This window comes from Cyprinus carpio, chromosome B1 (assembly GCF_018340385.1).
Source record: "Cyprinus carpio isolate SPL01 chromosome B1, ASM1834038v1, whole genome shotgun sequence".
Taxonomy (NCBI): domain Eukaryota; kingdom Metazoa; phylum Chordata; class Actinopteri; order Cypriniformes; family Cyprinidae; genus Cyprinus; species Cyprinus carpio.
Genome location: NC_056597.1, coordinates 22,727,802 through 22,741,285, shown reverse-complemented (window position 1 = coordinate 22,741,285; position 13,484 = coordinate 22,727,802). Strand labels below are relative to the sequence as shown.

General features: G+C 34.0%; 1 pseudogene; it reads right to left on the bottom strand.

The window, feature by feature from the left end:
• LOC122135763 overlaps window positions 1-13,484 on the bottom strand; it is a 206,146-nt pseudogene that overhangs the window by 111,796 nt on the left and 80,866 nt on the right.

Below are 13,484 nucleotides of genomic sequence, written 5' to 3'. Positions count from 1 at the left end.
AATGAATGAACATTTAATTAAAATAATATGTATTAAATATGATGACTGATAATGGCAGTTATAGCAATAAATAAATAAATAAATAAATAAATAAATAATTCAATGAATGAATGAATGAATGATTTCCTGACATAGTAAGTAAAATATTAAATAAGAGGATTGGTATCGTCAGTTATTATGCTGCAAAAATAAAATAATAAAATAAAATAAAATAAAATAAAATAAAATAAAATAAAATAAAATAAAATAAAATAAAATAATTTAATTTAATTTAATTTAATTTAATTTAATTTAATTTAAACTGATGTCCTGATACAGAGGTACATTTTTTAGGACTGGCAATGTCCGGAAAAAATAAGTAAATAAATTAATCAATCAAACCTGATGGACATAATATAACAAATATAAAATAAAAAAATAAATAAGTGGACCAATAGAGCCAGTTATTATTAAAGAAAGAAAGAAAGAAAGAAAGAAAGAAAGAAAGAAAGAAAGAAAGAAAGAAAGAAAGAAAAGAGCAAACTGGTTGATCACACATAATAAGATAAACATATGCCATGTTTAAAACAAAGTTCACCCTGAAAAAACAAAAACTCTTTTGTGTTCCACAGAAGGCAGTCAGTCATATGAACTTGGAGCAGCATGTGGGTGAATAAATGATGACCATCCATTAATAAAGCAAACTTTTTTCCTAGCTTGATTTCAAACTGACCTCCTTCCAGACCTGCAAATCATATTTTAATCCTTCAGATCCATCAAACTGTCCATCAGAGCAGCCTTTAGTCTGCAAGTGCCCAAAGTAAATGTTTGTACACTTGACCACTCCAGGAATGAGTCACTGTGATTCTCTCTCCTGTGATGCACACGTCTCAGAAGGACAAAGCCTGTCAGGACGTCCTGCTGACAAAGGTCCATGTCAGCCGGAGGAAAGGTCTGCCAGATTTTTTCAACTGTTTTCTTAGAAGCTCAACACAAGCAACATGAAATGTTCTTGAGACCGGATCCTGAGTTTACATTTTTCGCTTTTATATACATCATAAATAACTCTGTAAGATCCAGAGAAGGCTTTAGTTGGTGATTAGAGGCTACTCAAGGCAATATGGCTGCAAAACACATTTCCAAGTATTGAGAAAAACACTCAGAATGCCCTAGAAAAGCTGCAGACACCACACTAAAAGAGCACTAAAAACTCTCTGCATAGCAAGCACTCAGAGCAGCCCAGCATCAAAGCAGTGAGTTTTGTTTTCTTCACAATATGTAAAAAAATAAAATAAAATAAAAAAAATAAAAAAAATTAGTTGAATACTGAGTTTGCAAAGCAAAGCTACAGCCTACTTTTACCAGAGATCAAATCAGAAACAGCTGCAAGGTTAATCTGAAACTGCAGGCTGGTGAGTAATAATTGTGTTTTCTATTATCAGTAGCGAGTATTAATATTCTTCAAGTTCACATTATACCTGAATCGTTTGTCATTTTCCACTGACTTTAGAGAGAGAGACGCGCCAAGACAAAACCTCTTTATCTTTATGAGTCCAATTCAGACATACATAATTAATACAAGACTGAATCTTGGGAAACAATGTTCAGGTTAAATAAAAAGATATGAATAAAGGAAATTATCCTTATTTTTAGGATAATTAAGAATTTTTGCATGAAACAATTTCCTGTTACGTTTTTTTTTTTTTTTTCATTGTGTATTCTCACACACACACACACACACACACACGTATACAGTATAAATTTGTCTTTTTGCATATTTAATTAATGATCATATTTTAGATATTATTTTGTAATTAATATTTTGAAAACACTGGTTAATATTAATTTAAATTAATATTATATTTAATATTGATATTAATGTGGTCAACAGTCATTTGCATGACTTAAAAAACAATATTAATTAATATTAATTAAATATTAATGTTAATTTGAATTAATAAAATGCCATTTATTTAGTATTACTTTTTAAATACTTTACACACACACACATATATATATATATAATTTTTTTTTTTTTTTTTTTTTTGGTAAAATTGTTCTATAGATTTACAAAGTGAAAAATTATCATAAACATGAAAATGAATTATAATCACAAAAAGCACACTATGCCACACAAAATGCTCGAAAGGCATAACAAATAATACATAAAATTGAATAAATAGCATATTTGACCCCAGTCTGAGGTGAAATATGACAGGCATGTTTTCATAAAAAGTTTGCATCCCTAATGAGTGAACTTTCCTTAAATAACTTTAAGGTCACACTTTCACCTTTCCTTCTGCGACTGCTCTTATTTATCAAAGCTAATTGCAGGTGGTCGTTTGGCCCTGCTCTCGGACATGCACCGTGGCCCTTTCAAAGTGACCAGGGCCCAATCCGCTCGTTTCAGGCCCGAATGGCCTTGCTAAATCAGTCTGTCACCCTCCGTCCTGCTTTATTTGTCCTTTTTATCCCTCTGTGCTGGCAGACGCGGGGCCTGGGGCTGCGTGCTTATTTATCACCGTTACCTCCGGTGGGCCGAGCGCTAAAAGCGGTGGCCTGAGGTGCGATGGAGGATGAGGCTGCCATACATAAGTAGACCGCTGTGACAAAGTCAGTATGGAGCGAGACAAGTGGGCCATCTATCGCAGTAAAACAAAGATTGCTGCCTTCCTCCAGATTCATCAGAGACAGTACTACTATAGAGTTATAGAACATGTTTGACCTAATTCATTATGTATTTTATTCCAGGTTTACCCTTAAAAATGATAATACCATGGTATTATCTTTGAAACATATCTTTGAAACATATCATGTGGTGGTACTGTGTTATTACCACAATTTTACAATTTTTTTTTAAGAGTATTATGTTGTTGTGTATTTTTTTGAAAAATGTTATTTTTGTTTTAAAAATATTTTTATTATATCTCTCTCTCTCTTTTGGTTTTTATTTTCGTGTTCATTTATTTGAAGCAAACTATTAACATAACTAATAAACCAGGTTACAAAAAAAAAAGAGTATTGTTGATTGTTTGTTGAATTATTTAAAATGTAATTGTATAATAAAAGTTATTAGTTATTTAAAAAATATATTTTAAAATAAAAACGATTTAAAACAATTACTTGATTTGTGTTTTTTTTTTTTTTTTTTTTTTTTTTTTTTACATTGTATATTACCTACTTTCATTTCTTTCAGTTTTTATTACTGTAATAAAAAATGTATTGCGGAAAACTATTATTTATATTTATATATAACTATATATCAGTCAAAGGTTTTTGAACAGTAAGATTTTTAATGTTTTTTTTAAAGAAGTCTCTTCTCACAAGCCTGCATTTATTTGATCCAAAGTACAGCAAAAACAGTACAATTTTGAAACAGTTCTACTGTTTTAAAATAACTGCTTTCTATTTGAATATATTTTTAAAATGTAATTTATTTCTGTGATTTCAAAGCTGAATTTTTAGCATTATTACTCCAGTCACATGATCCTTCAGAACTCATTCTAATATGCTGATTTGCTGCTCAAAATCATGTATTATTATTATTATTATTATTATTAGGTTGAAAACAGCTGATCTTTTAAGTTGTTTTATGCTACCAACTTAAATATATATATATATATATATATATATATATATATATATATATATATATATATATATATATATATATATATATATATATATATATATAATTATATAATTATTGTTATAATTATCTTACAAGTACATTGTTTTAAGTTTTATTTTTCTGAAGCAAACTTTTAGCTATTAGCTGAATAACTGTGATACTCCTTTTTCTGTTCTGTTCTGTTCTGTTCATTTAAATAGGTGGAGAATTGGTCTTAATTTACATACATTTTTGAAAGTGCATCGTTATTATTTTTAATAAAATAAACTGATCAATCCTGCACCAAAATCAATCAGATTATCATTTAAATAAATCAAAAAGAACTGATTAATCAAATAAGCCATATTAATGACTTTACTGCATTTATTGGAGATTAGGCAGCAACAACAGCAGTTTATTTGATAACCTCAAATCCCGTATTCCTGAGTGTCCACTAGACGGCGCCTCTGGCAGTGATAACCGTCCGTCTCAGCGTTTACTGCTGGACGATAACCTCTCCTCTTGAAATATGCTCCCACCTGCCATCTGGCAGCACTGACAGCGGGGAGGAAATACCACCGGTGATGAATTCATGGGAGTGTTGAGGCGCTGCCAGGCCAGGTGAGATAGCAGCGCGAGGAGACGGACTCGATGAGAGGGGAGGAGAGGAGAGGGGAAAGGGAGGATGCTCACACACGAGTCTGGCTTCACCCCTCCATACAGTACACACTCCTGTGAAATAATGAGTGGCCACAGACTAGCTTGCATTTAACTTCCCATTCAAATTTGTAGAAAAGAAAGGGTTTTCGTTTATAAAATGCAACTTCAACTCAATATATTTTGTCCTTTTTACTGGAAATGGGAAGGTGAGCATTTAATTAATAATAATAATAATAATAATAATAATAATAATAATAATATATTATTATTATTATTATTATTATTATTATTATTATTATTATGATGATTAATTTATAATCACAGTTAAACAGCTACAAGCTAATAGTTTGCCTCAGAAAACAACAGACAAAATAAACAAAACATTTACTGTGAAACTGCATATATTGTATAAGAAAGTAATGTGTCATCTACGGTATCTTAATTATTCTAAGCATAAATAAATAAATAAATAATAACCTGAAGGTTAAATAAATAATAACCTTCTGTGTGGTTAAATAATAACCACACAGAATTTATTTTTGAAAATATTACGTGTTTACAAGTCTATATTTATATTATGAATCAATATATTTAATATATAAAAATATCATTTTTTCTGAAACATACAGTATACATGCATGTGTGTGTTTGTATATATATATATATATAGATATATATATATATATATAATAAATATACACAGTACACATACTGTGCATATATTATGTAAACAAAAACTTATATTTTGGATGCGATTAATAATTTGACAGCACTAATTTAAATCTATCCATCCTCCCTAAAATACAGCATACTGATCAGAATAAAGAGCAAAGACTGAATCTCATCAACGACACACCAGACCTAAAACACATTTCTGTTATCATGTAGACACGATTATCCAAAACAACTTACAGTATAATAATTATATCTAAGGTCACCCTGGATGATATATCATCGCTTAAATCTTCAGATATTAACCAGGAAAGAGTGCATTCCCAAAAGATGGATGATTAAAAAGTTCAGAAATCACAAATAAGATATGCATTAATATATGATGATTTTCAAAAAAAAAACAAAAAAACAAATCCTAAATAGCAATACAGACGCGTATAAGCAGCTCCTTCTAAAAAAAAATCTAGCTCATTATTCACACCTAAAGAAGCTGACAGAAAGAAAGCTTTATGATTTATGCCATGCTTATGGACATGATGATGAATAATTGCAGCTAGAGGCAGAAGATGTGCAGAAGATTTGAGATGTCTACCTGGCCACACCAGCCCCGTTCCAGCAGGCCGTCCCGTCTCCAGGGGCCAGGTCGCTCACACACAGCTGGTCGGCCAGGCCGCCGTAGAAGGCGCGGTGCAGACGCAGACTGCTGAGGAACTCTCTGCAGACACACAGAGGAGTGTTTCACTGTCTGTCCAGCAGAGGGAGCGCTAACACAGTTCTCTGGAAACACTGCAGCTTCAACAACTTTTATTAAAAAAAATCTCTTCCAATGAATGCAGCTGTCAAGGACATAATATTGTAAGAATGTAAGAATTCTTTATGTGCATAAATTAAATATTAACATAACCAACAATTCACTTCATTGGCTTACCCCAACTATTTTTCATTTTACAGTATATTTTGTATATCTGGTTATTAAATGTTAAATATTATTGATTAACATTTTGATATTAACTGGTAAAATATATTATATGAAATGTATCATCTGTAAAAAGACCAACTTGTACTGTTATTAAAAAAAAAAAAAAAAAAAGTTTTTTTTTTCTGTATGAGACAAAACCAAATATTAATATTGTATTAATATATTATTTATATTGCATTAATATGTTATTATAATATTAAAACATGTTTTAAAAAAATACTATTATACACAATGTTTTAATTAATTAAAAATACCATATTAAACATATAAAATCTTTTTAATAATTATTTATGTACAAATACAAATTTATTTTCCTTTATATTATTAATATATATGCAAAATACAATAATTTATGCTATAATTATATTATTATAAATCTATGCAAGACCAAAGCAAATCTTAATATAAGCATTAATAGTTAATAAGCATTAACAATATTAATAATGCATAATATTAATGCCATTAATGTTAAGGCATGCGTTTTCTAAATACTAATATATATATATATATCTAATATATATATATATATATAGATATATATATATATATATATATATATATATAAACAACATATTTCTGTAGTTATCATTAACACTAGTAGTACTAATACTAATAATAATAATAATGTTTTATAATGTTTTACACGTATAATTATGTTTTTAAAATACTATTATACACAATATCGATAAATTAAAATATTATATTAATATGTTAAATAGTATTCATTATATATGTACAAAGTCCAATTTATACAGTATTCATTATATATTTCTATAGAGGAAAAACATGATAGAATATTAAATATTAAATGTATTAATATTAAAATATGTTTTTTTTCAAAAAAAAAAAAAAAAAAATGGATTTTAAAATCCAATGTTAATTGTGAAACATTTAACATGACATGACACAACCCCGTTATAGTTCATAGTTTCAATGACTTCATTATTCTAAACTGTGTAAACAGTCATCATAACACAAAGATGAGCAGATGCCTCCAGAGCTTTGGCTGCAGTCTACAGCATGTGTTGATGTTAGCAGCTATTTTCCAGACTTACTTCCTCCTGTTGCTGAGCGTGTCGTCTGCGTTTCTGACCGCTCCTTTCAGAGGAATGGAGTCTCGTCCGGCGCTGCCGTGCTGACCGCTGCTCACCTGCTCCGGCTGCCTGTCTGACGGGGTCACCGCACCACCCTGCGCACCTGCACAGATCACACACCATTACCAGCACATCCACACACTAACAAGATATTTAACAGTGGCTAAAGCACTTAAACTTGCACTTCTTCAGGTCAAAAGGGGGTCGATGTGCCTGTAGTAACACGATCAAGCACTAGGTGATGCTGCTGATTAACTCATGCAGCAACAGCATTCACAAGACTGGGACGGTCAGAGAAATAGAGAGCGATTGTTTATACACAACTACCGGAAAGTGAGCTTTTATAGGAAAGAGGTGGTAAGAGCACATTTATGTGTTTGTAAAGTGACTGACTCATTCACTGTTTACTGGATATACTGATCATGTGCTCGTCAGTCGTCTCAGCATCAGATGGCCACATCCATGGATTGTTCACAGACTTTCTGGTTTTGGAGACAAAAACGGCAGATCTTCACCATCTGAAGCCAAGTCTGAAACCACCGGGTCCCAATCTGACTTTTCTCCAACACAGTTTTCAGAATTTAAAATCTCTTTATTATATTTATTATATGCCAAGGTTTTGTTTGAATACTGGATTCTGACTGGCTGGAACTAAGGTATGCATTAAAAACCCTTTAATGCACAGGTAGTTCCAAGTCAGTTTAATCAACAGCTCTGTATTAAAAGGGGTCATAAGATGCTGCTAAACCAAGAACATTATTTGGTGCATTTGGTGTAATGAAATGTGTATTATGCGGTTTAAGGTTAAAACACATTATTTTCCACATACTGTGCATTATTGTTTCGCTCTATCCTTCGCCTTCGGAAACACTCAATTTTCAACGAGGCTCATCGCTCTGAAAAAGCGAGGTGTGCTGTGATTTGGCCAGCTATCCAGCGCGTTGTGATTGGCCAAATGCCTAGAGCGTGTGACGGGAAATGTTACGCCTCTTAACATAATGTGATGCCTTGTCGGCCGGAAGCGACAAGGCCTAACCATAAAACCCTTTATAAACGTGATATAAACATGATTTCTAGTTGTGTCTTCTTTTGAAAGAACGCTTTCTCAACGAAACAGCGTCACACACCGCGGTGTGCTTTCTCAACGAAACAGCGTCACACAGAGCTTTGAGAACGGTGCGAGGGGGGATTCTACGAAGGAGTGTACTTGGTCTTGCCAGCAACCATAATATGACGACCCCGGGCTGGACGCCGCTTCGTCCACAGTGAAAGCCGATTTGGCGATCCACAGTGCAAAATTGATGTATTTCTTCAGCGACCAGCACCAGTTCAGCTCCAGGCATGATGGAGAGGATATCGTCCTCTTTTAGAAGGCCAAACAAAATAGTTTCGCTTTCACAATGAAACCCACAGCCGTCTATATGACATGGCGGCCAGCAGAAAAACAATACTACAACCAGAATACAAGGTATGCCTTCTTTCTTTGCGTGAACATCTGGGCGGCGTATGCAAATCTTCCCACAATCGTGACGTAGAGATGTGGGGGCGTGTTTAAACGAGCACCGTTTCAGGGGCTGGTGTGGACGAGTCTCAGCTTTTTATAAAGAATATTCTCGTTGGATTTAAGACTTTAGTCTTTACAACTTCACAGATCTCTTCTTTATTCACCAAGCGCTTGTAACACTCCAAAGAGTAAAGGAAAAAATTGAAATCGCATCTATGATGCCCTTATAATAATAACTTATATATCTATATTGGTGCGTCAAATGATTAATCACGATTAATCGCATCCAAAACTAAGTTTTTGTTACATAATATATGTGCTGGTGCTGGGTACTGTGTATATTATCTATGTATATATAAACTACACACACATACAGGCATATATTTAAAAATATTTACATGTATTTACATGGTTATAGTTATATATTCATATATTTTGTATCATATATAAATATACTTAATATATAAACGTAACATATTTTTCTTAAATAAATATGTTATTACACAATACATGCATGTGTAATAAATTATACACAGTACACAAATATATTATGTAAACAAAAACTTTTTTTTGGATTTATCATCTTGACAACACTAATACAGTATATATATATCTTATTTATAGTGGTGGTAACGGTTTACAAAATTCACGGTTCGGTTTTTGATACGACACTGTGGTGTCACGGTTCAGTACGTTTCGATACAGAAAAAGAACAACAAAATGAAGGGGAATTTGTTTTATTTTATTTTATTTTTTTAAACTAACATCATTAAGTTTTCTTTTTTATATATATTTTGAAACAATGCAGTGTGCTGAACAACAGTCGCTCAGTCAGCGGCTGGCGTCGAGCTGAGGAGGTGAGAAAGACAAGAAGCTGGCGATAGATTTAGTTCAAAGCACACCATGCTTCAAAAACTATTTTAGACTTTGGAGGGCCTTTTTGACTTTTGCCATTTATCTAAGATGATTTCGGAAGCTTTTTTTTAACATTAATTTCTTATTTATTTGTTTGGTGATTTTCAGTGTTTTATAAGTTATTTCTCATATATTATATATATATGAGAATATATGAGAATATATATATTATATTAGGTCTATAGCATGGTGTATTTGTTTTGTTAATAAATTAAACATTCTGTTTAATATAAGTTGTCATATATTATATATATAATATATATATATATATATATATATAAATTATCGATTTTTCTTTTATGCCAAAAAATCATTAGGATATTAAAGTACAGATCATATTCCATGAAGATATTTTGTTAATTTCTTGCTGTAAATATATAAAACTTAATTTTTGATTAGTAATATGCACTGCTAAGAACTTGATTTGGACAACTTTAAAGGTGATTTTCTCAGTATTTTTTTTTTTTTTTTTCACCCTCAGATTTTCAAATAGTTGTATCTCAGCCTTTTTGGCCAGACACTCTAGAGTCTAGACACTTATTGACTTTATGAAGATCATCATTCCTCCACAACAACGTGGGATAATTTGGACTTAATTTCCACAGGTCATACAAACTGTTTTCATTGTTCTTACACTAGCCGTGACCCTCAGCCAGTGACAACACCTTATTAGAGACTTGATTCTGATCCAGATTCTGATCCACTCCTGACCCCCGCAGATCAAGTGTCACTCGATCGCTGACAAATCCCCTGCAGTCTGAAGACTGCGCACACACATACATACCACAGCACCACACACAGACGCTCCGTCTGCAAACCTTCACATTTCAACAGCACCACCACAACACTATCTGAACATGTGTACAGAATCCCACAGAAGCGGAGTATGACTGCAGGCGGTCCAGCACACATGAGCGTGGCCGGCCGTCCCGCGGCAGCTGCCCACACAGATGGAGTATTTTGGGAATGTACTGGGCTCTTCTGGCTGCAGCATGGCATGTGTGACTGCGAGCAAACTCATGTTCAGGCCCGTACAGCATTCCACATCATCCAAACAGTAGTTACACACGGCTTTAACACCGACTTCTCAAGACATGAAAACTGCAAAATGCAAAGGCTTGGATTTGGGTTTGAAAGAAAAATGTTCACCTATTTGTGAATGTTTAGCCTTCAGGATTTTAAAACGAAAATGCTGCCATCAAGTCATGTCAGAATATTATACACTTTGTGAAAAATAGAATGTATGTATGTAATTTGGCAATGCATTGTTTTATTCCAGTCAAAATCACTTTTGAGAGATGTGTGCGCAGTCTCAGAAACTAAATAAAGGTTATCCAAGAAGCTGTGTAGATTTGTTGCTAGGGGGTTTTTTAAAAAAAAGTCGCTAAGCAGAAGCACAACTGTTTTCAACATCAATAATAATCAGAAATGTGTTCTTGAGCAGCAAATCAGCATATTACAATGATTTCTGAAGATCATGTGACACTGAAGACTGGAGTAATGATGCTGAAAATTCAGCTTGGATCACAGGAGTAAATTACATCTTAACAGATATTCACATAGCAAACAGTTATTTTAAATTTGTAATAATATTTCACATTTTTACTGCTTTTACTGTATTTTTCATCAAATAAATGCAGCCTTGGTGAGCAGAAGAAACTCTTTCAAAAAACACTAAAAAGCCCCAAACTTTTGAACGTATAGTCTAGTCTACTTTTGACATTTGCATAAAAATGTCATCAAACTAGTGATCTTAATATATGATGTGACCCCACTGAAAAAATAATTAATAATTGTAACATTTTATGTGTAGATTCTATTATTTACTCTTGTCCCAGAAAACATTTAACTATTATGAAATAAATACTTTTTAGTTAAAAATACCTTACATGATAGCTTTGAAATTCAACTTGAGCATGAAAATTGTTAAAATGTTCTAATTGTCAAATATCCGGCGTACCTGACCGGTGCAGAAAGTCGCGGTGCGTTCCTCTGCGCGTGGGCCACGGCGTCCCTCACCAGCCCGTGAACTTCCAGAAGCACTTGCTCCAGATCCTGCGCCCCGTGCATGCGGGTGGAGAGCGTCTCTAACGAGCGCACCAAATCCCTCCAGTGGCATCCATACCCCTTCGGCCAGGCTGGCGCGAGACAGCCTCGCACCACGTTGAGACAGTAGCCCATGCAGGGCTTACTGGTGGTCAGCAGACCCTGGCAGTGCTGGGCAGTAGCTCATCCCTCAGCAGGCCGCGTCTGCACTCGCGGCTGAGCTGAATGTGATCGGTCGGTCGTTGTTGATGACCTCCACGCCCAAGTGTAGTGCCTGGAGGAACACCCGGCCAGGCATACGAGGCACGGGAGATGAGAGCGGCGATCTTCCCGGCGACCCGGGGCTCTCCGCCGTATGGCCCCAGATCCCGACAGGAAGTCACGGACGCACTCGGAGTAAACGACAGAGACATGCGAGAGACTGGACAGATCCGGCTCATCACCAGCCGCTCATAAACCAGGGGGAATAGGGCGTCGAAGAGAAGCGCTGCGAAGCTTCCTCCAGACTGAGCTCGGAGCCCAAGACGAAGAGACCCACGTCTGTGAAAAACTCCCTCCCCGAGGGGAGCCGCAGCCGGACCGGCCAGATCACGGTACGTGTGCAGGAGGACAGCATGAGTGTGATTCTCCGCCTGATGCACAAGGGACTCCTCCACGGGTTCTGGAAGATAGATGGAAAAAAAAGAAGACATTTCAAAGCATGAAATCATTTACAATAAGCTAAAGGCACATTTAGAAACAGTACTGTTCAATTTTTTTTTGTTGACATGCAATGCTTAGAAATGAATAACTAAACAGAAATGTTCACACGCTATACAGGTTTTTCCTTTCAAACTATTCAATAAACACTACATTTCAAAATTTCGGGTGTTTGTTTTTCAAAGAAAATAATACTCTGATTCAGCAAAGATGCATGTTAAATTGATAAAAAAGTGCCAAAAACTAACAACTTAAAATTGGGCCCTCTAGAGTTCTTTAATATAATCTAATATAATATAATATAATATAATATAATAATATAATATAAATATAAATATAATATAAAGGGCTGTCCATCGATTAAAATATTTCATTTACATTATTAAATTAATGAATCGCATGAGTTGGTATGAGTTAACTTGTGATTAATCGCAACTTAATCACATTTTTATCGTGTTCTAAATGTACTTCAAATTAATACTGTTTCAAGCTTTTTTAATACTCTAATCAAATGGGCATGGACAAATATGGATGCTTTATGGAAATGTATGTTTATTATTAGTGAAACCATACTCAACAGAGCATGAAGACTAGACAAGTTTCGTACGGTCATAGATGTTTTTCAAATAACTTGTTCATGTCCATTAGACACATGAAAAAAAGAACATAAAAAACAGGTTCCCATTACTTCTCTTTCTTTGCACTGTTAAATTACTTACACAAGCGTTTACATTTTTTGCACAACAGGGCAGCTCACTTCTGAACATGCCAATGCACATTTATTATTACTGAAAACCACCCTTAACTTATAGCAAAAAGAACATAGACATTTCCAATTAGAGATTCAACATAATATGCATTTTCAACTGAAAGCGCTGCTCGGCTCATCAGCCGCTCATCTGGAACAGAGCAGACGCTGAGAGATGTGAGCGCAGGGAGCAAGACCTCACGCTCGTGCATCAGAATACGCCGGTGAGGTCTCAGAAAACTAAATAAAGTTTATCCAAGAAGCTGCTAGATTTGTCACTAGGCGCTTTTTAAAAAAAAAAAAAGTTGCTAAGCAGCTAGCACAACTGTTTTTCAACATCAATAATAATCAGAAATGTTTTCTTGTGCAGCAATCAGAATATTAGAATGATTTCTGAAGATCATGGTGACACTGAAGACTGGAGGAATGATGCTGGGAAAAATACAGCTTGGATCACAGGGTAAAATACATCTTAACAGATAGGCACATAGCAAACAGTTTATTTAATTTGTAATAATATTTCACCATTTTTACTAGCTTTTACTGTAATTTTTCATCAAATAAATGCAGCCCTTGGT